At 36.1% G+C, this 25,213-nt stretch overlaps 1 pseudogene; it reads left to right on the top strand.

Annotated features, from left to right (window-relative positions):
- Positions 1-648: 648 nt before the first annotated feature.
- LOC122133889 lies at positions 649-24,199 on the top strand (annotated as a pseudogene).
- The last annotated feature ends 1,014 nt before the right edge of the window (positions 24,200-25,213 follow it).

Below are 25,213 nucleotides of genomic sequence, written 5' to 3' on the forward strand. Positions count from 1 at the left end.
TTTTTTTTTTTTTTTTTTTTTGTAACCACTTTCACTTAGAAATGTTCAGCAATCATAGAAAGTACCTTTGTAACTTAACCTGTTTTTTAAACACATGTAAAAGCTCTATAAAGAAGATTTGCATCTCCAGTCACATACAGTAAACGCTGTTGACTGTCGCAATGTCGCTCTCGTCAGAGTTTCAGAGTCCACCCTGCTGTCACCCGCCTTGCGCCATCGGCACAATGAGTGCCAATCGGCCTCAACAGGCATCTTCATCCCGAACGATGCGATCTGCTAGTCCCGTGCAAAGGTCGCAGAGGAGACGAATCGCACTGCATTGAAACCAATCACATTCAGATCTGCTTTCATTCTGGTGTGTAATACACACATTTCACAGTCCAATCAGATGGATAAAATCAAGTCCCAGACAATGTTTTTTGTTTTGTTTGGTAAGCCACTTCACTTAGAAATGTCACAAATCATAGTAAAGTAACTTTGTAACTGAACCTGTTTTTAAACAATATGTGAAAAGCTATATTAAGAAAGAGTTTTGCATCTCCAGGTCACATACAGTATAAAGATGTTGACTGTCTCAATGTCTCTCTCGTCAGAGTTCAGAGCCCCCTGCTGTCACCCAGCCTGCGCCCATCGGCTACATGAGTGCCAAATCGGGCCCTCAACAAGGCGATCTTCATTCCGAACGATGAGAGAGCTGCTGGCAGCCGTGCAGGTGAAGAGGAGGACGAAGAAAAAGATCCCATGTTTTAGTCTACCGGAGGCCCTGGTGACTACACCACATTCGTTTGCTTATCAGGTAACATCTTACTGCACCCACTTTCCCTCATTAGTGCTGTTTCACCATTACTGCTGCTCTTGTTAAGGGTCAGGTGATCAAACTCCCAGCACTAGCTAACTTCTCCAACACTTTTGAGCTACAGGCATGAATCATTTCTCAAATCATGTTTATTTATAATTGGTACTTGACACTTGAATTTAGGGTTGCATGGGGATTTTAGTATAATTGAGATTATAATTGAATTGACAGAAATGTGGATTAAAAATCTATAGTCTATAGTTTAATTTTTTTCTTCTTGCATTTTCTGTATAGCTGTTTGCAGTCCTGAGCTATGACATTTATTGAGCTGCTCATGCTGGTCTTTTATTGTGATATTATTGATTTCACATTTACTCATTCATAAGCATTATTTATAGTTGTAAGTCAAAGAAGTTTTCTTTAGTAGACGCCCGGTTCTTGTCTAGAATGAGCTGCTCAGTGGAACAGACTTTACGGCTATCAGAAGTATTTATACCGTCTGCGATCTGCCCGCTTGTGATTGATAACAACTGTGTTTACCCTGAAACATCGGCTATGATCAACACGAGAAAAACTACTGCTCTCCAAAAACTATTACTACGATGAGTGTGAGTCATAGTGGAGGCGTTTCCTCCCTGCACGGTGCCAACACGCAGTCTCCTTCCAACTGTGAATCATGGTGGAGGGAAGAGATGTTGTTGGTGTGCTGAGCGCCTCAGGGCCTCGACTGTTCACTGTCACGCGGGACTAATGAATTCCAAACTCTTCTGCTGAAAAGTGTGTGTGTTTCTGTGAACTCCTATTCAAAGGAAGTTGAGTAAGTCCTGAGCTCACTACCAATGAAATGTTAGCACTGTTATCACTGAAGTCAAGGAGACAAGATATAACATTAAAGACGTGGTTGACCATTTTTTTTGTTCTAGGCTTGATTGTTTATGGGGTGGAGTCTAACATGTGTTAATGCTTCGTTTTTAAAAAACTCATTAACACATTTTTTCACATATAATTTACCTTTATTCTACACTGCATCTGTCCCTTCGAAATTCCGATGAACGCTCTGATGATTTCCTGGATTTTATGAAGCCCCTCCCTCAGAAATACGCATTGAGCTCAGATTGGTTAGCTGGCCATGTGTGTTTGATTGGCTAAAACCGCCAGTGGCGCATCTAAACGTCCGCCCCTCCTCACCTCAGAATGCGCTCCGGTTGTATTGTAAACAGTGGCGTCAATATTGCTTATCAATTTGAGCCGATTGAGACCTAGAGAATATCAGTGAAGAACCTGTGCAAATATGGCTCGTAAAGTGCCCTATTATGGATTTTTGAAAATTACCTTTCATGCAGTGTGTTTCATGTATTGTTTAATGGATATATGTTGATAAGTTTTTCATGTTTTAGTGCATGGTGTATAAAGTTATTTTCTCTCAAAAGAAAGAGTCGACTCAGAATCATTTGGATTTTTCATTTTTAAAACGAATCCCAAGCTGTTTCATGTTGACTTCAGCATATTGCCCGCCCACTTGTTGGTCTTTTCGCATTGGTCTGAATGATGATGCAAATTCATTCTTTGCCACAAGGTGCCGCTTTTGGAGCATAAAATAGCTGTTTCCCTGGTAACGCTGTACACAAAGCAGCACTGCGCTCACAAACGCTGCTTTATCAGGCGTTACAGGCATGATGACATGAAAATGAGACCAATCTGACCAATCATGGCAGATTAGCATCACGCAAAGGAGGGGTTTGGAAAAAGTAATCGTTGAGTGAATCGTTTGGGAGTCGTTGAGCAAGTAAGGTAAAAATAAATGCATATTATAAGACAATAAAAGTGTTTTTTGACCTTGCATGCATGTTAACCTGTTGCTGTCTCCCAAAACCAAAATATGAACCTTTCATAACTCATGAGAGGGGCACTTTAACCCTTTGATGCACAACATGGGTCTAAAGTGCCCCGACAGAGTTTATTTTTCTGTATCTTTCCAAGAAATTAATTTCAACATTCCAGGAATTCCTCAATTAACTTTTTGATCATCAAAATTATTATTTAAATTTTTCCTTTCTTACTTTTTGAATAAAAATAGTTTTTGTATCACTACGCTTCTAATGCACAACATGGGTCTAAAAAGAGCCGTACTCATTTCTCATGTTAATTCAATCACGGCTGAGTGTTTCTTTGCTCAATATTTGAAAGAACTGTATTTTATCATTTATTATTCTAGGTATTCATTATATATATTGTTTTATATATATATATTGCATAAATAATTTTTCCTTTTTTACTTTATAAACAATCACAGTTTTTGTATTTCTACATCACGTTTACACACATGGGTCAAAAATGACCCATATAGAAACCTTTGATATTTGATAATGGTCTTTATTTTTAATGAACATCAATCATTATTTTATTTTTTTCTTAGGTTTTGTGTTACACACATGGATCAAAAAGGATCCATCTATGCAAGCGTAATAAAACAAAAGAATAAAGACCATTCCTGGCTGGTGGAATGATCTTCTCACTCCTATCCAGAATGCTGAATTCCTGACAATTTTCAAGCGAAAGCTGAAAACCCATCTCTTTTGATGCTGCTTGACTTCATCCTAATTTAAAAAAAAAAGAACTTCGTCTTTCTCTTTATTTATTCCTTTCCTTTTACTTATTTGAACAAATGCCTGGAACTTGGTATAACGAGCACTTTGTGGGTCTGTTTGCCTTTTTAAGAAGAATCGCTTAGGTATTCCCCACAGCCAATAGCCTATAGCAGGGCAGCTGCTCAAATCTAAACTACAGTTTGCAAAAGAGAGCAATGCAAATAAAACAGGCTCCCTCTTAGCTGATGGCAATTATTATAAATATCAGTAAGTGCAGTCAAAAATACAACGAAAAAAAGACAACGAAAATACAAATTAGAAATAAGTAGAACATGTAAACCAGTCCAAAAACGCATTGATTCACTGCAGGAGGCCTTTATTCACCCCACGGAGCTATGTGAGGCACATTTTATTATGGATGGATGTGCTTTATTTGACTACTTTTGGACTGTTGAACAAAAACACCCACCTACTTCCATTATAACGCTTGCAAGAGCCAGGATAATTTTTTTAATATTACTCCGATTAGATTCATCAGAAAGAAGAATATATGCCTAGGATACTTTGAGGGTGAGTAAAACATGAATGAATTTTTATTTTTGGGTGAACTAACCCTTTAATCATACACAACTAAATAAACATTATGAAACAAGCTATGGAGCACATGATGTTCTCTTGTGTCAGATGATGCTTAAGATCCAGTCACAGTTCCTTGACTTCCTTGTTTAAGCAGTTTGACTAAGCTAGCTGATTTTTTGTTTGTTTGTTTGTTTTAGATAACAAGTTACATTTTCTACATAGTAGTCTACAGAAAGCCTGCAGGGCAACTACAGATATTGCTAGTATTTAAGACACTCTGAAAGAAAAGACCATTTTAATTGGCACACATGCAGTAAAAAATGAGTTTCACTTTCATTTAGGATCAGTTGCTTGTGAATGGTTATTTGGTTTCGAATCACAAGGGATTTTCTAGTTTTGCCTGGACCACACTGAAATGATAAACATCTCAACAAAAACTGAATATGTGAAATCAGCTGCCGCCATCACAAGAGTTTGGCTTTTATCATCCGATAGGCTCGTGTCTCCAGGAGGAAGTGCTGCTTTGTCAGAGTTTCTGAGAGTCATGTGGTTCTTCACCAGACATGCTTTTTCTTAGACATGCAGTGACTCTAAATCTATTCAGTATTGCTTGTCATTTCATGTTTAATATTGTATAGGATAATTATAAATGACGTTTCTCACTCCTTTTCCATTTGAAATTATCTCCATTTCATATATAATGCCACTTTTTTTATTTTATTTTTTATTATGTTAACCTTTTTAAAGGTGCAAACATTACTTCAGTTATTATCTCGGAATGACTTTAAAGGCTCAGAATTATGGCTCCATTTCTTGTAATTCCAAGTAGTAATTTTAAAAGTAGACTTCACCAAATGTTAACTTGGGAAGAGGGCAGATAAGAAGACAAACGTGTCGTTGTCCTGCAGGCATTCAGGAATGTTGGCATGTCTGATATGAATGTTCGTGGTGTTTTGTTATGATTTCTTTGATCCGTGCTTCACATACTTCACAAACCAGCTTTTTAAATGCAAGCTTCGTTAAAGAGGAAGACCTGGTGTATCCTTAAGCCAACTGTCTTCTTTAGAAGTCTATTTTTAGAAAATGTTTTGACCCAACATGCTTCAGTTTCATGGATCTTCAGTCTGTTATGTGAATTGTGGTAGTGCTTTCATAATTGTCCCGTTTGCTTGACATTTTATAAAACCTTCACTAATCGCATATACCAGGCAGTACTATAATATAGAATATAATTTTGTCAGTATAGTACCATGTTTAATCATTTAGCAAACACTTTTATCCAAAGTGACTTACAAAGGAGGACGATAGAAGCAAACCATCAATATCTAAAATCATCAATTTCTAATTTATATATTATAGTTATATGTATTATTTATATATTATTATGTGTTTTTATGTATTATTTACTTTAATTTGCACTGGATCGAAATTGCATTCCAGAGAGAGAGAGAGAGAGAGAGAGAGAGAGATAAATCAGTGTATAATTTCCATTTTTATTATTTAATTAAAAAAATTATGTAAAATACTGGTAAATATATGGATAAATTATATTAATAATAATTATTATTATTATCATTATTAATGTATTTATTTATTTAACAATTTTTACTTACAAATAATTTTTACTTTTTACTTACAAATGATTTTTACAAAAGTTTAGTTCCCATCACTCTACAACAACACTTAAAAAGTAAAGGGATTCAGAACAGAACAGGAATGAAAAATAGAATAAAAAAAATATATATAGTTGCATTCATTATAAACAACATTTATTATAAATAATAATCCTAAATGACTAAAATAAAACTGAAACTGCTGTCTTGTGTGATGGTCTTTCAGGTTTCAGCCTTACAGCTGTTGTTTTGGCACATGTTCAGTTGTTGTTTTGTCTTTGTCTTTGTTCTGATGTATCCCAGTATTGTTCATACCTTCGCTGCTTTGTCCTTCATTATTTCTTCTTGCATCTGAAACGTGTCCCTATGTACACTTTGTCAGTGTGACCACTGAGCTTGAAGCTGACCAGAAACACTTCTAAGAGATGAAAATATACAATTACTTCTAGTATGTTTGTTGCAGATGTGAGAGTTTAATGGTAGATTTCAGAGGACACTTTTCATCATGACACCATAGTGAGATTATCTCATGCATCTGGTGTTATAATGTCACAATAACTGGTCAGAAGAAAGCTCCCAGATGAAGCACACACTCTCAGACCTTCACTGTTCCTTATTTAACACCTACGTTATACTCAAGATCTTTCTCAGTGGAATGTTTCTTATGCATCTGTGAAACATCCAGTCATTCCTGAGCAAGTGCAACTCAGTTTCTCTGCCTATATTCAGAATGAACTCATAGCTAACAGTCTTTCGTAATGTTTGTTTTGAACAGTTTGAATCTATTATTTTATGAATATGTCACAATGGAGCAGATACAAACGCTACAGACCTGACAGAAAACCAGCAGTGTGTGCGAGTAAAAGATGTTTACATGGATCTCTTAAAGGTACTTCAGCAGAAAAAAGGTGTGTTCAGGTTTGAGGGCTGGATGAGGGTCATAAATTCATGAACTTTCCAACATTGGCACATGATACATTTTCCTGTTTATTACTGGGAATCTGCTTTCAAACTATCTGTATTATAAAAAGCATTATAAAAATAGAAATACCTTGACTCCTGACTGGATAAATTTCATTTTGACTGTTTTTGGCCCAAATAAAATAAAATAACATAAAATAACTAGTGCTGTCAATCAATTTTTTTTTTTTTTACGAAATCCTACCTTACATTAACGTTTTTAAATATACTTTTATATTGCAATAATTTCACATTCAATCTTCAAATTAATGTAGAAACAACAGAAAGACTGTATATTTTTAATATTTGTTTAATGGCATATTTTATGACTGAAGGCAATTATCACTGATACCAACACTACTGATGTCTCAAAAAAAAACAAAAAACAGACAGGACAGGAAGATTAGTTTTTACTGACATATGGCCTGACCAAACATCTCATCTCACCTGCAGTTCACTGTTGTTCTACTGAAGCTCCTCACCTTTAGCTTTTCTGCACTTGTTTGACTAGCGTCTAGCGCTGAAGTGAACTTGGAGTGCGCATCTGCAAAGTCTCCGGTTTGCAAGCAGTTTTGATAGACCTGGTATTGTGTGACTTGGGGTTCCAAGTCGTCTTTTTTTTCCCTGAAACAAATTAAAAAATAACATGGCTTGGCAGACGATATGTATGGACAATGTGTTCTTCTTGCTTTCTAAATAAATTAATGCATGTGGATAAAATCCTCTCCCTTCTACCATACGCTCTCTGATCTCTGAGGTACCTCCTCCTAACAACAATAATTGTAGCCATTTCAAGCGCAAAATAGTTTAAGACATGCTTTTTTGGGGGCGCTAAATAATGGCGCAAATGCCAGTAATTTGATGAGCGCAAACATTAGTATAGTGCATTGTGTGATTCATTTGAATACTCTGCTCCCATAAATATTGTATCTGAAAGGGAAACTCCTAAAAATGCATATTCACTAAGGTGTCCACGCCTTTCCAGTGCTAATTTGTCATTGTGCGTCTTTAGTAAAAATTTAACGCCAAAAGACAGTTTGTGCTGGCGCAGGCTGTTAGTGAAACTGGCCCTCTGGGTCTAAATAAACGCAATTCTTCTCAAGAAAAAAAAAGAGACTGAAGCAGCAGTTGTGAGTCGGGTGGTCAACCCTAGCTCCACCCCTGTGTTAAATTTTTTTTTTCACTGTTAAACTGGAAAAATGTATCACCCGCATTAATGCGCTAATTTTGACAGCATTTTATTATTTAATCATGTTTAAAAAAGAATTTATCCCTTTAATAGGGCATAATGAAATCCTCTTAACCTTATCCTTGGCTATCAATTTTTGTTAACCTGTTTTGTGCATTCAGTAACTGAAATTAAACAAAAAAAAATCAAAGGTGATTCTTTGTTGATGCTACATATTACACAACTATTAGGAAACAAGAATGAGTTGCATAATTCAAATAGCAGAGACTGTGCTTCTTAACTGACATCTGCGTTAATTGTACTAATGAAATTGTCCACAGGCAGCTGGACACACACACACTCACACACACATACACCACAGGAGCTGTGTAGTTTAGACATCTGCCCACCAGGACCATGAAGCTGACATATGCTGCAATCCCACTTCACACCTCATTTCTAAATGACAAAGGCCAGCCCTCTTACACTTGTACAGTAATTATGACTATAAGTCATTTAAAATATTAATTGCAATTCATCTCATCTTTCTGTAGTCACCGTAATACTAATACTGCAGAATAATACTGTAATAACCCTTAACTCAACTCTTTTAGAAAACTACAGACAAGTTTCCCTTTTTCCGTTCATTGCAAAAACACTTGAACGAGTTGTGTTCAACCAAGTCTCTGCCTTTCTTACACAGAACAACCTCCTCAACAGCAACGAGTCTGGTTTCAGAAGTGGACATTAAACTAAGACTGCCTTGCTTTTAGTTGTTGAAGCCTCTCAGATAGGTCCTTAACAGTATCTTGGAGAGGTGAGGTGTCCAAGTCGCAACATCTAACTACTGGGGTGCCTCAGGGCTCAGTTCTTAGACCACTTCTCTTCTCTGTCTACATGGGATCACTAGGTTTTGTCATTCAGAAACATGGCTTTTCATACCACTGCTATGCTGATGACACTCAACTCTACCTCTCATTCCATCCTGATGATCCGACGATAGCTGCTCGCATCTCAGCTTGTCTAACAGACTTTTCTTGCTGGATGAAGGAGCATCACCTTCAACTCAACCTTGCCAAGACAGAACTGCTTGTGGTTCCAGCAAACCCATCTTTTTCATCACAATTTCACCATCCAGTTAGGCACATCAACCATAACTCCTTCAAAAAACAGCCAGAAACCTTGGAGTTATGATTGATGATCAGCTGACTTCCTCAGGCCACATTGCTAAAATTGCCCTGTCCTGCAGATTTGCTTTATTCAACATTAAGAAGATCAGGCCCTTTCTTTCAGAACATGCTGCACAGCTCCTTGTTCAAGCTCTTGTTCTGTCCAGGCTGGACTATTGCAATGCTCTCTTGGCAGGTCTCTCAGCCAGTTCTATCAAACCTTTACACTTAATCCAGAACGTGGAAGCAAGATTAATTTTTAATGAGCTGAAAAGAATACACATCACACCTCTGTTTATCAATTTGCACTGGCTACCAATAGCTGCTCGCATAAAATTCAAGGCATTGATGTTTGCGTACAAAACCAGCAATGGCTCTGCACCCCTTTACCTAAATTCATTACTTCAGACTTATGTGCCTCTAGAAGCTTGCGTTCTGCAAGTGAACGTTGCTTTACTTTGTCACCCCAAAAGAGGCACAAAATCACTTTTACGGACTTTTAAATTAAATGTTCCCTTCTGGTGGAATGACCTGCCCAACTCAATCCCAGCAGCTTTAGTCCTTAGCCATCTTCAAGAATCGGCAAAAACACATCTCTTCCATCTTTATTTGACCCTCTAACTCTAACACTCTCTATTCTAATCCTATTCTTAAAAAAGGTCCCTTTTAGACTTGCACTCTATTCATTTACTGATTGTTTTCTTAAAAAAATAGCTTTTCAATTTTTTTTTATTCTATCTATTTGTTTTCTTTTTATTTATTATACAATTAACAAAAGCAAAAAAGGTCTCTAACACTAGCTTGCTCTTCTTTTTCCATTCTGTCTGTTTTCTTTTTATTTATTATATAATAATAATAAAAAAACCTTGCTATGTGTACTGTGTTAAGCTAACTGAGACTTGTTATAGCACTTGCATATCATTGCTCTTTTGTTGATTTTAATGGTTTCATTGTCCTCATTTGTAAGTTGCTTTGGATAAAAGCGTCTGCTAAATGTAAATGTTATGCGTTTGTGCATTCATGTCTTTTTAAGGAAGGGATCTGAAATTCCGGTGACGACTATAACAGTGGCATATATGTGTATCTACTGTAAATACACTCAATGGAGCAGTGCACTTTATTCAGCAGATGTAGGCAATGACATTAAAATAAGTGCTTTTGAATTTTACATACAGTATACATGCAATGCTGTTCAGAAGTTTGGGATCGTTGAGATTTTTATTGTGTTCTTGTTGTTGTTGTTTTACAGAAAATATAATACAGAAAAAAACTGTAAAATAGTTTTTAGGCTCAAATAGAATTATTATTACAATCTAAAATAACAGGGTCTTACAAGGGTAAATAAAGAACTTGTTTCAATTATTTTTATATAGTTTTTTCTTTACTCTTTACTTCAAAAACTATGTTTAAAAAGGGTAATATTTCATGTATTTGTGGTCTGAGATGTGGCAACAGTGCAGAGAGAGTGGGCAAATGTTTTGCATTTTAGGTCAGCATTGCTTTCTAATCAGCCAGTATTGTCTTAAATAGCCTTCATAGCACTTCATCTTTTATAACATGGGATTTTGACCAAATGTATTCAATCTTGATATTTGTAAAATGTTGCAACAAGATGTAATTTTGGAGTATGGAGTCAGAATTAATTATTTTTTTATTTGTATATTTTTAAAGAAATTTATTAAAGAAAAGAGGCTTTCATTCAGAAAGGATGTATACATTTGTAAAAAAAATAAATAAAATGATAAAGACTTGTTAGAAAAGATTTTTATTTTAATTAAATGCTGTTCTTTTTATTCTATTCTATTAACTTTTTATTAATCATAGAATCCTGAAAAAAAGTATAACAGGTTCCAAAAACAAGCGGCACAACTGTTTCCAACATTGATAATAAATGTGTATCACATCAGCATATTAGAATGATTTCTGAAGGGTCATGCGACACTGAAGATTGGAGTAATAATGATGAAAATTCAGCTTTGATCACAAAAATAAATTACAGTTTCGCATACGTACACAGAAAACTGTTATTTTAAATTGCAGCCTTGGGAAACTGAAGAGACCTGTTGATGCTGAATGCTGTTGAATTATTGAAAATTAACTCCAACATTACAGGTTTTGCATAAATTTTCAATAAACAAAGTATACTTAACTGCTGAAATACTCCGATGCGAAGTCACTGACTGACCCAGTGCAGATTAAATAGAAGGTAAAGTCAGTCTCTGATCAGCAGGACGGTTTGTGTTCCTGGCGGCCTGCTGTTCACTCAGAGCACGTCTAAAGGTTAGATGGGATTTAGACAGACGTTTCTCTCCGAGAGCTCCCGCAGGACGTCACAGGCTTCATCCGCTGCTAGGGTCCTGGCGGAGTAGCCTGCGTGTGACTGTGAAGTCACTGTCAGCTTGATTTGTCAGACAAAGATTTGAATTGCTCACTTTAGTGAAATAAAAGGACTCCAGCATGCATCTGTCCTTTATGAATAGTTGAGTTGTTAGGGCACAGTGAATATCACTTCAGTTCTACGCGCAGTTGTTTTTGAGTTATGATGGAAGGCAATGGTTTTGCAGAATTTTTTACATTTATGCATTTAGCAGACGCTTTTATACAAAGGGACTTACCGTGCATTCAGGCTATACATTTTTTTTTTTTTTTTACCAGTATGTGTGCTCCCTGGAAAATTGAAACCACAACCTTTGCGCTGCTAACGCAATGCTCTACCACTGAGCCACGAGGAACATTTGTTTCCATGAAAAGGCTGGTTGGAGTACAAGAAAACCTTCCTTTGTTATGTTCAGTTCACATCCGAGAGCTGTGTTACTTGGATTGCGTGGCTTTAGATCATGGAAATGTTTCAGTAGAATAGAATTGAAAGCATTGCTCTCATTTGGTCATTGTGAAAGTTAACTAAAATGTAAAAAAAGAAAAAAAAAATTGTTGTTTGAAATAAAATTAACATTAACTGAAATCAAATATTTAAAAAATTAACACTTTACCTAAAGCCTAACTTTTTATTGCATAATGCACATTACATTGTACATTATGGTGCCTTCGATCTTTATAATATTTGCACATTCCGTTTTACACTGTAATTGGTGGTGTGAAATGTTTGAAGGCATTATACTTTCTAAAGCTGTAGCAATGAATATAGATTTTAATGTATTAAGACTGTTACTACAGTGATTCATACAAGGCATAATTAATGTATGAAAAATACTTTTATTTTATACTTTTACTATATAGGCTTTGAGTAAAGTGTTACCCAAAACTGAAACTACTTTTATTTCATTACATTTTTCATTTAGTATAACTTGATGTACTATAGTAACAAAATAAAACTGAAACAAATATTAATAAAAAACTACGTACACATAAAAAAATGTACATTTAAAAAATTTTTTTACTTAAACTTCAATCAAAAAAATTATTGAAAACTAGTAAAAATATAAGTGCTGTCAAACGATTATTCACATCCAAAATAAAAGTTTTTGTTTACATAATATGTGTGTGTACTGTGTATATTTGTTATGAATATATAAAAACACACACTTCTGTATGCATGTATTCTATTTAAGAAAAATATAGTGTTTTATATTTTAATATATTTATATATATAATGGTATTTAAAATACTACTTTGAGTCTAAGTTTGTGGTTTCTCCCTCTCCTCCCTTTATGTTTTCTGTCTGTCTCCTTGACTTCACTTTGGGGGGGGAATGGTTGCATTGCCCCCCCCCACAAAAACAACATACATAGAAAAAGAAATGAGGAACTTGGGAGACTTTCTGGAATCAGGCGCAAAGGCTCTGCCTCCGTCACACCATTAAATGTAAAAACGCCAAAACTCATGTTATGAAAACAAATGGTTGGCTGTGAACAGTGTTTGTTACACAGCGGTCTGCGAGTTGGTCCCTGTGTCTGATATTTAAAGGGAATGATTAGAATGCAGGGCATTGATGTTGATTATCATGCCAAATTATCTGTACACATAAAGACCTGACAGACAGAAAACCAGAGGATCTTGTCAGATCTAATGTTATATATTAGTTTCTGAATAACATTTACACTTCTCTGCACATCATCACGCAGCTGGGACCAGTAAAAGTTTGATTTGCTTAAAAGATCATTAATCAACATTTGTAGTACATCAACAGAAACTGCCTCGTTTAATAAAAATTTATGCATTGTCATCTAGAGTTTCAAACTCCAGTTTTTCAGATAAACAGACCAAATGAGCAAAAACAAAGGAGGAGATGTTCTCATTTTGCGCACTGCATTTTTGTGTGGAAAGCATATTAAATCCAAGTAAAGTGTTCTACTTTAATGTCAAAATCTGTGGTTGAAATAATGTTTCGACTGTCAATCCCCAGTGTAACAGATATATTTATGTAAAAATGAAACAACATACTTATTTGATCTGTACCTATGGAAAATGTATAAAAGAAAAAAGTTATCATACTAAATGTTACTATATTTTGAATGGTTGATGACAAATGGGTTTACTGGTTTGAAGGATATAGTGGCAAAAATGGTTTTAAAACTTTAAAATGATTTATATTTAAAATAATTAAATTTAGTATTTTTGGGCTTCAAGACCCTTAAAAAAGATTATTTTAAATTTAATTGCCTGACAAGATATTTTGGTAGATGGAAATTATTGTCACACTGAATGACATGTTAGTGGGTTGTCTTCTATAAATCATGGTAAAAAATGTGTGAATAAAACATAAGAAAAGAAAAATAAAGATTAAACAAGATGCATTCTAAGGTATGTTAGAAAAAAATAAAGATTTAAACTGAATTTAAACTCTTTATCATATTGGATGCTTGACCCGCTATGGAGGTAACTCACAAAAAACTTTTTTTGACTTTTGTCACTAACAAACAAAGTCATGCAGAGATCCAGTTCTGCTACTACTATTTGAGTCTTCGTTAGATTGATGCTGGAATAAACTATATTAGTTTAGTATTCTAAAAAGACGTTGTAAGCGTGTTGATGTTGTTGTTGTGGAGAAACACTGAAGAAATAAGCAGACCCATTTGCTGAATTGTAGTCATCCAGATTGTAATACCTAAACAATAATTCACGAGCAGTCTAAAACAAAGTACCCGTAGACAGTATTCAAGGTAATTTGGGGTGAACCTTACCACTATTTCAGTTCTTGCAATTAAGGTTTTTACAATTAAGAGAACAATGCCATGAAGCTCGCAAAACTTCCCGCATTTTATTTGATTTTTTTCCCAAAAGCATGGCAACTTCTAAACAAAGAACTCAACACAACAAAAACTTCAAACTGTGCATGAGACAAAAACACATGACTTTCAGACCTTTGAGCATTTATGTGTAATAGCTGCTCATGGGTTTGGTACAGCATCAGTTCAGCAGTGTTGTGTGTGTTTTTCAAGTATTTTAGGGCTTTTTGTTTCCCTGGACAGGAAGGAGTAATACACAGGAACAGTGATGTCAGGATAATTCACTGCTGCACAGTGTCGTCTTTTGGGCTTTTTTATTCTCATCCTCCTGAATTTGTCCCTTGTCCAAGATTTCTTTCTTGCGACTTACTGCTTACCTGAACAGACTCTCTATGCTGAAGTTGCCGTTGGCTTTATTTAAGTCTGTCCTCGGAGAGCAGCAGAGGAACTAAACTTGAGTTCACCCTTCCTGTTCGAGAGACCACATGCAGGCTCTGTGCTGTCTGCCCGTGGACCTTCATGTTGTGATTGATGGATAAAATCCAGTATTTTACATTCTATTTAAACTTAAAAAAACAAACAAAAAAAACAGTGTGAATGTTCATCTTCAGTGTGGCCTAAAGAAACTTTCTAAAGAGAAACTGTCAGCATGCCGGGGAGGTTTTATAGAGGACAAGGAGTGTGCACTTTCCCCTTCTAAGCTTCACCTTGATGATCAGATATCTGTGACAAATAAGCACTCCAACAGAATGAAGATTAAACTCTGTCAAGCCAAGCGTAATGTGACTCTGCCGTTTGTTCCTGAATGAGGCTTGGCAACAGCCGACTCTCTAAGTCCAGACAACCCATATAACTTTACTTTCTTTCACTCGCTGAATAACCTGATGTCCCAGTACTGTTATGAAAAAGCAACATGTATAAAGTGCATGCTCAGTCCAGACTATAGCACTGTACAGGACTGATAATCAGCCAGTCACAGTGATACACAGTGAGGCATTTGCATGACTTTTCACATCTGAACTGTTTAAAACATGTCATCATTTACTCACTATCGGATGACTATCTTTCTTCGGAGGAACATGAAAGAAGATAGTTTGGAGAATTTTGGTGACCATAAACTTTTCACTGCTACTGAGACATTTCTTAGAATAAATAATGAAAATCCTTTACTTATTTGATACACCTTTACTGATTTTATTGAGTAAATGAAAGAACATCTTTGATATTGCTAGTAATATTTCCAGATGAACACTTTGCTACTGGACTGAAGCAACTCGCTTACTTTGATTATCCAGACATCATTTTTTAGAAAAATCAGTGAGTCTCAAAAATCAGGCTTTTTAAAGGAATGTCTAAAGCATCAATACATTTCATGTGTCTAAACCTTAATTCATATATAAGGCTTTGCAGGGTTAACATGCATTTCAAAATACATTTCCAATTCCAAATAAATAAATAAATCCATGTCATTGCCAGGTTCAAACAGTGTTTTTGTATTTAACATGGTATATTTTTCTTAAAGCCTGAACTGGTTTTGAGCCAAACGAGACAGAGAGAGTCTGAGTGCATAATTTAGGATCCGTTTTAAAACATTGTTTCTGTAGTTTGCTAGCCAGCCATCTGATGAGTATAATAACATCTTGGTGTGACAGCACAGGAGATCAGACGCTGTGCTGTTTAAATGTGCCGCAGGAAGCTTGTTTATTAGTCTCAGCCGGATGGTGTCTGGAGGTCTTGGTGGGTTAATGGTCCTGTTGAGCTGTTCCAGACTCATTTGGCTGGTGGTCTGTTTGAATCCTGCCTCATCTGGATTCTGTGGAGCCACTATTAGGAGTTCCTATTCTTCAGACTGAGTCTTGAACTCTTGCTGAGCTCTGCTCTCTACGTATCTATCTTCTTGCATTTTCTGAAGATCTCATCCTCAGTGGTGGAGTGAGACAATGCTTTTTTATAGTGTTATAATGTTTCCCGAGGTGCACTTTAAACACTGTCATAATTTAGAAATGCCTTGATTTCATCCCTCTGTAAACACCCACTGCTGTGATTGGGAAACATGATTGCATATTAAATACGTTTTTAACGTGGAACTTAAAAACTGTTACTACAACTTTACAGCTGCCGAATTAATCATGAAAAGTGTTGATTACTGCATTATACCTGTTCTCTCGCGTTGCATTAAGGAGTTTTAGAAAAAGTGCAAAAAACACAAACCCAGTGAAACATTGAATATTTTGATGCATTATTGTTGAGCCATGTTTTTTTTTTTTTTTTTTTTAAATAAAGTCTGTTTGCAAAGCATGTGTCAAATTAAGACTGGTTTACCAAAGAAACCACAAACAAATAATGCTCTACTGAGACTTTCACAAAGCTGAAAAAAAAACACTTTCCCAACATTAGGATCTTTGGAAAGTAATGTTATTTTATAGGCAAGTGATCCTGTTTTTAAGAGGGAAATTAGCATGTAAAGCTGTGGAAAGGTGGTGGGGGGGCATTTCAAACATTATTTATGCAGACATCATAACTGCAGTGTAAATGCATTCATGTCATCTCTGCGCTGCATTAAACAGTCTCATGTTTCCTCTGTAGTGCAAAGATGGATTTTGTCGATACTTATTTAATTTGATTGCTTACAGCCTATACTGTTTTAATATCATAATAATTTTAACATTTATTAAAAAATGTTAGGATTTACAAGAAAGGGGATGCTTACATTTGAAAAGGTTAGAAAAGCTGTTTAAAGGTTAAAAATGCCATGGAAGTCACTTTAGGGGGCAAATAATGGCACCTGTAGTGGAAAAGTTCAGTTCTATAACTGTTTATATCCTGGATTCACTGAATCTTGCATAGTGTCCTTCTTTTGGCAGCTTAAGTGACTCAAACTGAAAGAAACTCCCATGCAGTGTGTATTCAGCTTTATTCTGTTTTAGTGGATTAGATCTGTTTATTTTAATGTATTATATCATCTTCCCCAAAGCCATACATTCGCTTCACCTCTGCCCTTAATATGATTTTACTACCATTACGATTGTGAACTTTTTTCCTCTTAGAGGATATTAAACATTTAAGCTCCAGCTACTATGCAAATATCCTGCTAGTGAACTAAATTGTACGTGTATGTTAAGCGTAATTGTGGTTCCAGAAAGCATCAGCGCCCCTCCCAGCTGGCCTTTCTGTTTCCATTCAGAGTGAGTCTAAAACACACCCAGAACACCATTCCAAGCTTACAGAGTCAGTCTGTTTATAATGCAAAGCTCACATGGCTCTGTAGGTTTCAAAAAAGAGCCCTGAGATTTTTAAAACATATTTTTGGGGGTTTGTTGAGGAAAACCCAGTGAAAAGTATTTAGCAGTAGCTAACTGCAAAAGCATCTGCTTATAGCTTCAGTTGAATGTTTTGCTGTCTAAAAAAGCCTGTTCACACCAGAATTAAATGCATCACAAAATGAACACCTGCTCACTAAGAGAGAAAATGAGAAGCGCATTCTCTGCTCAGTCGTGTGCATTAATTCTGTACACTCCCCTCACTATAACATTTCACTCCTTAACAGTGACACATGACAGCCTGGACATCAGCTGATGTTTTGGTCATAAAAATCTCTCTCTTTTGCCTATGCATTTCCTTTCTTCTCTATTGGGTGCCATTTCTGTCCAGTTGTCTATTTAAAACAAAAGTTCACCCAGAAAGGAAAGTCTGTCATCATACTGCATATTCATCCTAACGGCTTTATTTTCTCTGTGAAAATGCATAAGTATGTTAAATCTGCGTAGAGGTGGATTCAGAAACCATATTTACAGAAGGTGCTGGACATCATATGCAGCATACTGTACTTCCTCATTGCATTTTTTTGTCCAGTGATTGTGATGAAGGGTGATTATACAGTGATGGTATTTGAGTTTGATATTAGTTGGTATATGGGCATTGTTAACTTGGACAAGACTGATTTTGTCAGTGTATAGAGCTTTTGTTTTCGCTTTCAGGGATGTGCCGCTAACAATAGATGAATCGTGATAGTTGAGTCATGATACTGTATGATGCATATTGCAGTTTTTGTTGTGCATACCTTGCCCGTGTTTTTTTTTGCTGATTTAATAACATATAGAGCACTTTGTGTGTGTGCAGCACATATTATCTATTGCACAATAGATTATTCGGGATGTTGAGTGCATCCAGATATTTCTACAGACACACACCCCTGAACTACTGTGCAGTGTGGGAGCCCTGCGTCAGAATGATCACAAGTGTTGGAGGTGAAAAGCAGGCGATGGATCGGAGACCCCGGACACCAGTGACCTCACTACTAGATGGAGGGGAGTGGAGAGGGAGGAAAAGGGAGTGTTGCACTACCAGAGGCCTGAACAAACAGTGGAGGATGAGATGGTAGCCCTCCAACAGTGCCACTGCGGGCCGGATGTTCTCGCCTCCAGCAGAGCCGGGTGTGGTGGGATCTGTAAACACCTGCTCTGTGGATAACGGGCTGATAGAGCTTTTTATATTACAGGACCTCACCACACCGCTGCAATCCAGATCTCTGGAGTAAAGTGCTTCGCTTCTCTTGCTATGTTGAAATATGTGTATGCAGTATATAGACTCAATGGTCAAAAGTTCAGTAATAAATACCACTTTTTTTGTTTTTTAAAAAAAAAAATATATATATTATGCTTTACCAATTTGATGAAAAATACAGTAAAAAAAACAGAAATAATGTGAAATAATTATTATTACAATTTCAAATAACTGTTTTATATTTGAGTATATTAAATGTAATTTATTTCAGTGTCAAATGATCTTTCAGAAATCATTCTAATATGCTGATTTGCTGCTCAATTATCAGTTTTTAAATTGGTTATTATTATTATTACTGCGTTTTTGCTGCTCCAATATTTATGGCCTTTTTTCTTTGATGAATAAAAAGTAACATTATAAATGCACCTTGTCACATTTTGATAAATTGCATGCATCCTCTGCTGCTGAATAAAAAGTATTGTTATTAGTAGTATTAGTATTATTATTAATCATACTTTTACCCCAAAACTTTTTAAATGGAATATCATGGTGTCAAGAAAAATATTAAACAGCACAAGATTGATAATAACACATTTTTCTTGAGCATTCAGCTTTGAGCAATAAATTATATTTTAACATACATTCACTTAGAAAAGTTATTTTACATTGTAATTATATTTCACAATATTACGGTTTTTAGCTGTATTTTATTGAGCAGAAGACACTTCTATCAAAACATTAGAAATCGTGATCAAAATTCAAACATATTTTCCTTTTCGTTTTTTAGTGACCAATAAGAAACCGGCGCTGGTGTTCCTCACGAAGGTGAAGCAGTTTGATAGCTCCTCGTCTTTCGTCAGGAGATCACAGGTGACCATCAGTCAGCTGCGTGCAGGTCAACGGCATCGACTCCGTCCGGAAAGTGAGTAGAGATGGCTCTTCTCCTTCAGATGCGCTGTGTTCTGTTTGATGCCATTGATCTTTGACTGCCTCCTCATCCAAAAATGTTCAGGCGATTGCCTTGTGAGTTTATTCTTGATATTTGAGAACGGGATCTGACCAGTGGACTGCGGGTTCCAGCTGGAGAGAAGCGTGAGTTTGTCCAGATCCTGCATCACACGTAAGTCAGCCGGGTTCATCCTCAAAGAAAAACCGGAGTTCATCAACTGCCCCTCCAAAACTGCTGGGAGGTGAGACGCCCCTGCTCGAAGCTTAATGTGCACTCTCTTTACTATATGCTACTTTTTTGTAGGAATGCACGATATTGGACTTTTGCCGATATCCCGATATTTTTAAACCATTTTGACAATAGCCATGCCGAGCACCGATATATTTCCTTTTGTTTGGAACGAATACCAAGTCTCTCCTGTGCAGAAATTCAGGCAAATTATTTACCAGTCAGTTTTTAATAAGAACTTATTAATTAGGAATTAAAAAGCAACAACAATGAAGTTATTTTATAATGACAGTACATTGAAGATAAAATAAATAAACTATATTCAATCGCTGCATTTTTTTCAGAAAGATGCGGTAACCTTAACATTTTATTTAAGATTTAACATTTGTAAATTGTCTAAAAGCAAGAGGGTAAATAATCAAAATCTTACACGCTAGCACACACATGCACAACATATTACATTAATGGAATAAATCAGTATATATAAAATTATTTTTAAGAGACAATTTTTTGTGTTTTTTTTTTTTCATGTAAGCTATAGTTTCTGAACTTTAAATCAAAATATATCATGATTTTATGACATCAGTTACCGCTTTATTTAATCAGAATCAGTCTAAATATTATGTGTGTCTTTTGCTGTCATTTTATTAGAAGTGAGGGCCAACAGCACCCCTACAGAATTTAAAACTCTTACTGAAATGTGGGCTTTAGGATCGGGGGGAGACAGCTGCTGCAGGTGCTATTACTGTTTGTTTACTCTTTCATGCACGTAAACGCATCATTCTGTATGAAGGATCCAAAAACTGACAATCTAATCATCATTTGGGCAAACTTTGCTTCAGGAAATGAGCCACTTGACGCTCCAATCGCTAGCACACACCCTTTACACATATGAGTTAATGTATTCCTCTTAACGGGCAAGACATCGGCATATCTTTTCATATCGTTCAATGCCGTTTTCATCAAACTTTTCGAGTCCTAATATCCAACACCAAAATCCTGCCTTAAATCTTTTTTTTACCAATACTCGGTAATACCTTACAAAGAATGCTATCCCAACCGTCAATCAACTGATTGATCAACTTCAACCAATCTCATAGAGGGTCTATTGTATGCATTTACTCATATTTGTATATATGGCTGGTGAAACTATTGTTCTATTATTTCACAAAAACAACAGCTTTTTTAAAATGTTACCTTCTGTTTTCTTTTGTTTGGATGTTTGATTATTGCTAGAAAATCATCTTTAAAAAATCTAATTTTCAAACTTTATTTAAAGGTCCAAAACTTTGGTAACATACTGCAAAAAAAAAACAAAAAACAAACAAACAAACAAAAAAAAAAAAACACAGAATACAGTATTCATTTGTAAGTATTTTGCAGTATTGGCCACCTTGTTTAACATTTTTAAGGTGCAGGCATTGATGTAATGGTTATATCTGTAGATTATTCACACATTTGTTTAAGCAGGACGCATCTGTGCATTGCAGCTGCACCAATGTGCTGCGGCAGACAGTTCACGCCTAGGCGCTAACAATTAAAGTGCTGGTGTGTTGAGGAAGGTGCTGATGCTATTTTTAACTGTGGGGTCCTTGAGGAAGAAGTCTCCTCCTTTCTCTCTTCCCCAGCTGGTCATCTCTTATTCCTCCCACTGACAAATAAATAACAGCTTTTAGTGTTAAGCTGCTCGTCTTTATTCTCTTTAGTAGCAGTCTGACTCCAGTGACTGTGTTATTGTGGGAAGCAGAGCTTTCGAGAGTCCTGAGGCTCAGATGCCTGGTTCTGTTGCCTGGCAAAACTCAGTGCAGTTTGAGCAACATCAGTATGTCTGACTGTGAGCTTAAAGAGCATATAGCCAGAATGGACAGTACAAGATATGGTGCAATGGCTTTTTAGTCACGATCTAGCTCAATCCTTTTTGAATCATTTTCTTCAAAGCTGATTTTATTTTCCCCAACCTTCAACCTTTTTAACATCCATGGAACTTTTCCATTGCTCAAAAGGTTCTTTATAGTGGTACATTTTATTTTAAGTCAGTGTTTATTTTATTTTACAAGTAATGAATGTGTTTTTATGGTTTTATGCAGCGCATTTCAGTGTTTAAATTTAAAACTTTAAATTATCAGTCACATGATCCCAAAACATATAATGCATGAGCATATATAGTAAACGGGTTTTCTACATGTCAACATTGGTCACTCTCTAGTTAATGATAAGGTTAATGAGATCATGGAAGCCAGTGAGATGACTCTGGCCCTCCGGTCTAAGTCTCCACACCCAGTGCAAAAACAAATGTGGAGAAGCTGCTCAGGTGTGGACGAAACTTCGCTGGGATCCATGTCACCGCTGGATCCGTCTCATTATTAAGTGCCATGGACAGATCGCTGGATAGAATTAATGACATGTGCTCAAATAGGCTTTCATAATGATGGATTACATTTGCACTTGTAATGGAAAAATCTTGTGCCACCATGTTTTTCTTCCGCACCATTAGGATGTCATTTTCAGGGTAATTTCTGTCTGCTTGGTTTTTTTAGCTCAGCATTGTGCTGTAGCTCCTCTTTGAAAGCTCTCTTTAGATTAATATTTTGTCAGTGGAAGCTTAACTACTGTACATATGATGCCATTTGTCAGTGCAGATGCATTTGTGTCTCAGTCTCAGTCATGCTACCCTGGAAGTGCTTAAGTGACTCTGGACCACAAAAGCCAGTCTCTAAGTCTCTCTGGGGTATATATTTTGTAGCAGTAGCCAAAATACACTGTATGGGTCAAAATTATTGATTTTTTCTTTTTCCAAAAAGTCATTAGGATATTAAGTAAAGATCATAAGTTCCTGTAGATGATATTTAGTAAATTTCCTGTTGTGCATATATCAAAAACTAATTTTTGATTAGTAAAATGCATTGCTAAGAACTTCTGTTTGGACAACTTTAAGAGCAATTTCTTTCTCAATATTTAGATTTTTTTTGCATCCTCAGATTGCAGATTTTCAAATAGTTGTATCTCAGACAAATATTGTCCTCCTAACAAACCATATTGATCAATGGAGAGATTATTTATTCAGCTTTCAGATCATGCCATACATTTCAATTTCAACTTATGACTGGTTTTGTGGTCCAGGGTCACATTGTGTGAAGTAAGAGAGGTGTAACTGTAAACATATTCCATACCAAGAACTTTTGGTACGGGTCTTTTTGGTTCGGTATTACATATGGTAGCTGAACAAATACCAGCATCATTTAAACTATACACTGCATGAGTGGAACTTTCTGGCTGTCTTCCAGTTGTATATATTGTTACTTTGATAGAGAAACAAAGTGTCATCTCTCAATTATGTCCATTTCTTTCATTTTGGCTCTTTGATGTGGCATTACAGATAAGCTGTATAAACTTTTCCAGTTCGGTTAAATAACATGCAGTTAAAGGGGATAGTTCACCCAAAAATTGTAATCCTGTCATTAATTACTTTGCTTCATTATGGTTCCAAACCATAGAGACTCATTCATTCATTCTTCGGAACACAACTTAAGATATTTTTTGATGGAATCTGAGAGTTCTCCTGACCCTCCGTGATTAGCTAGGATCTAACTGAGATCAAGACTCAGCAGAGCAGGAGATCGCAACAATCCAGGTGACATCACTCAACTACTTTACAAAGATGAGAATACTTTCTTTTGGTGTGCGAAAGCAACAAAAATATCACCTTTATTTAACAGGATACGTTTCTATGTTGTTTACGCTTTGATTTGAATGAAACACGCCAAGTTAGGCTGACGCTGAGGAGAGATCTAATTGTTGAATAAAGTCATTATTTTTATTTATTTTCACACAAAAAGTATTCTTGTAGCTTTCTAAAATTATGTGCTGAACCCCCTGAGGTCACATGGATTATTTTACTGATCTCCTTGCTACGCTTTCTGAGCCTTGATTACAAGTGATCATTGTCTACTTGGAGGGTCAGAGAACTCTCAGATTCCATCAAAAAATCTTTATTTAAAGCTACGAAGATGAAACAAAGGCTCCTACGGGTTTGGAATGACATGAAGGTGAGTAATTAATGACAGAAATTTTCATTTTTGGGTGACACTATCCCTCTAAGTGTCTGAAAACATGACATCTAGTCCACACTGAAATATATTTCTCTAAGGAAGGTTGTAATGTCTTTGTCACCAAGGCGTTCCTCGGTTAGCACACATTCTGTGGGGGGGGTTTTTCCTGAGCGCTTTATCCTGATGTGTGTGCAGGGAACAGCATCCTGCACGAGGCAGCAGACACGGTTAGCAGCGCCGGGTGCAGAAGGGCTAGTCAGGCGCTGAACGAGCGCGGCGAGCGACTGGGACGCGTCGAGGAGAAGACGGGCCAGATGATGAACAGCGCTCAGCATTTTGAGCGACACTGCACACAAGTTGAAGTGTGCCATATGTCTCTTTACTCTTAGCCAGTTTCTGCAGACTTTCTAAAACTTATTCAGGTGAAAACACATCTGTGCTGCTGTGCTGCCTTCATGTGGCGAGGACGAACGAGACACAGCCGCTGCTCAGAAGTTTTGTTTCTGAAAGAAGTCTCTTCTGCATTTATTTGATCAAAAACACAGTAAACAGTAATATTTTAAAATATTATTTCAAATTGAAATAATTGCTGTGACATATAATATAAAATGTAAGTATGGCCACGATCATTACTCTAGTCTTTCAGTGTGTCTACGATGATCTTCAGAAATCATTCGCAATATGATGATGTTGCTGCTCAAGCAAAGATTTCTGATTATTATTAATGTTGAGAACAGTGGTGCTGCGTTTTTGTTTGTGTGGAAAAACCATAATCATTTCTTTTTAAAACATTAACATTAATAAAATTATGCATGTTTTTTCTATCAGTGCTATGGATTTTGCAAAGCATGAAATTGTACTTTTCTATTCTTCTACTTTAATGGCATTATCAACTTAACCAACATATTTAAGAAACAAGCATGCAAGGGACAAGAGATTATGTAACATGATTTTTTTCTCACCATTAGACATTTCATACTCTATTTGTACAGTAAATTTTGCAGTTGATCTTAAATTTCTCTCTCTCTCTCTTGTACTTGCCATTGTGCTAGCCAAGTGTTAAGCCTTTGCCGCCTTTGCCACACTTTGGATTTTTTTTTTTTTTGTTTTTTTGGTTTTTGTTTTATTTTTTTATTTATTCTGTTGCTATTTGTTGTGTGTAACTGACTTTTTGTGTGTTTATTTTCTTTCACTTTTATTTGCTCATTTGTTTTGTACTCTTGGTCTTAAGATTTTTCACTGATTATTTGTTGTCTGGACGTATGAAGTATCATATAGTGATTGTGTGTAACAACATGGCTGGGCCTTGAAAAGATTGTAGCGCCCTCTGTTGTTACGTGATTTTGTGATATTTCCTGTTTTTTGGGGTTGGGGTTGGGGTTTTTAAAAGGGTTTTATAAAACAGGCGGGGGCCTTGAAAGATCG

This window comes from Cyprinus carpio, unplaced genomic scaffold, assembly GCF_018340385.1.
Source record: "Cyprinus carpio isolate SPL01 unplaced genomic scaffold, ASM1834038v1 S000006531, whole genome shotgun sequence".
Classification (NCBI taxonomy): Eukaryota; Metazoa; Chordata; class Actinopteri; order Cypriniformes; family Cyprinidae; genus Cyprinus; species Cyprinus carpio.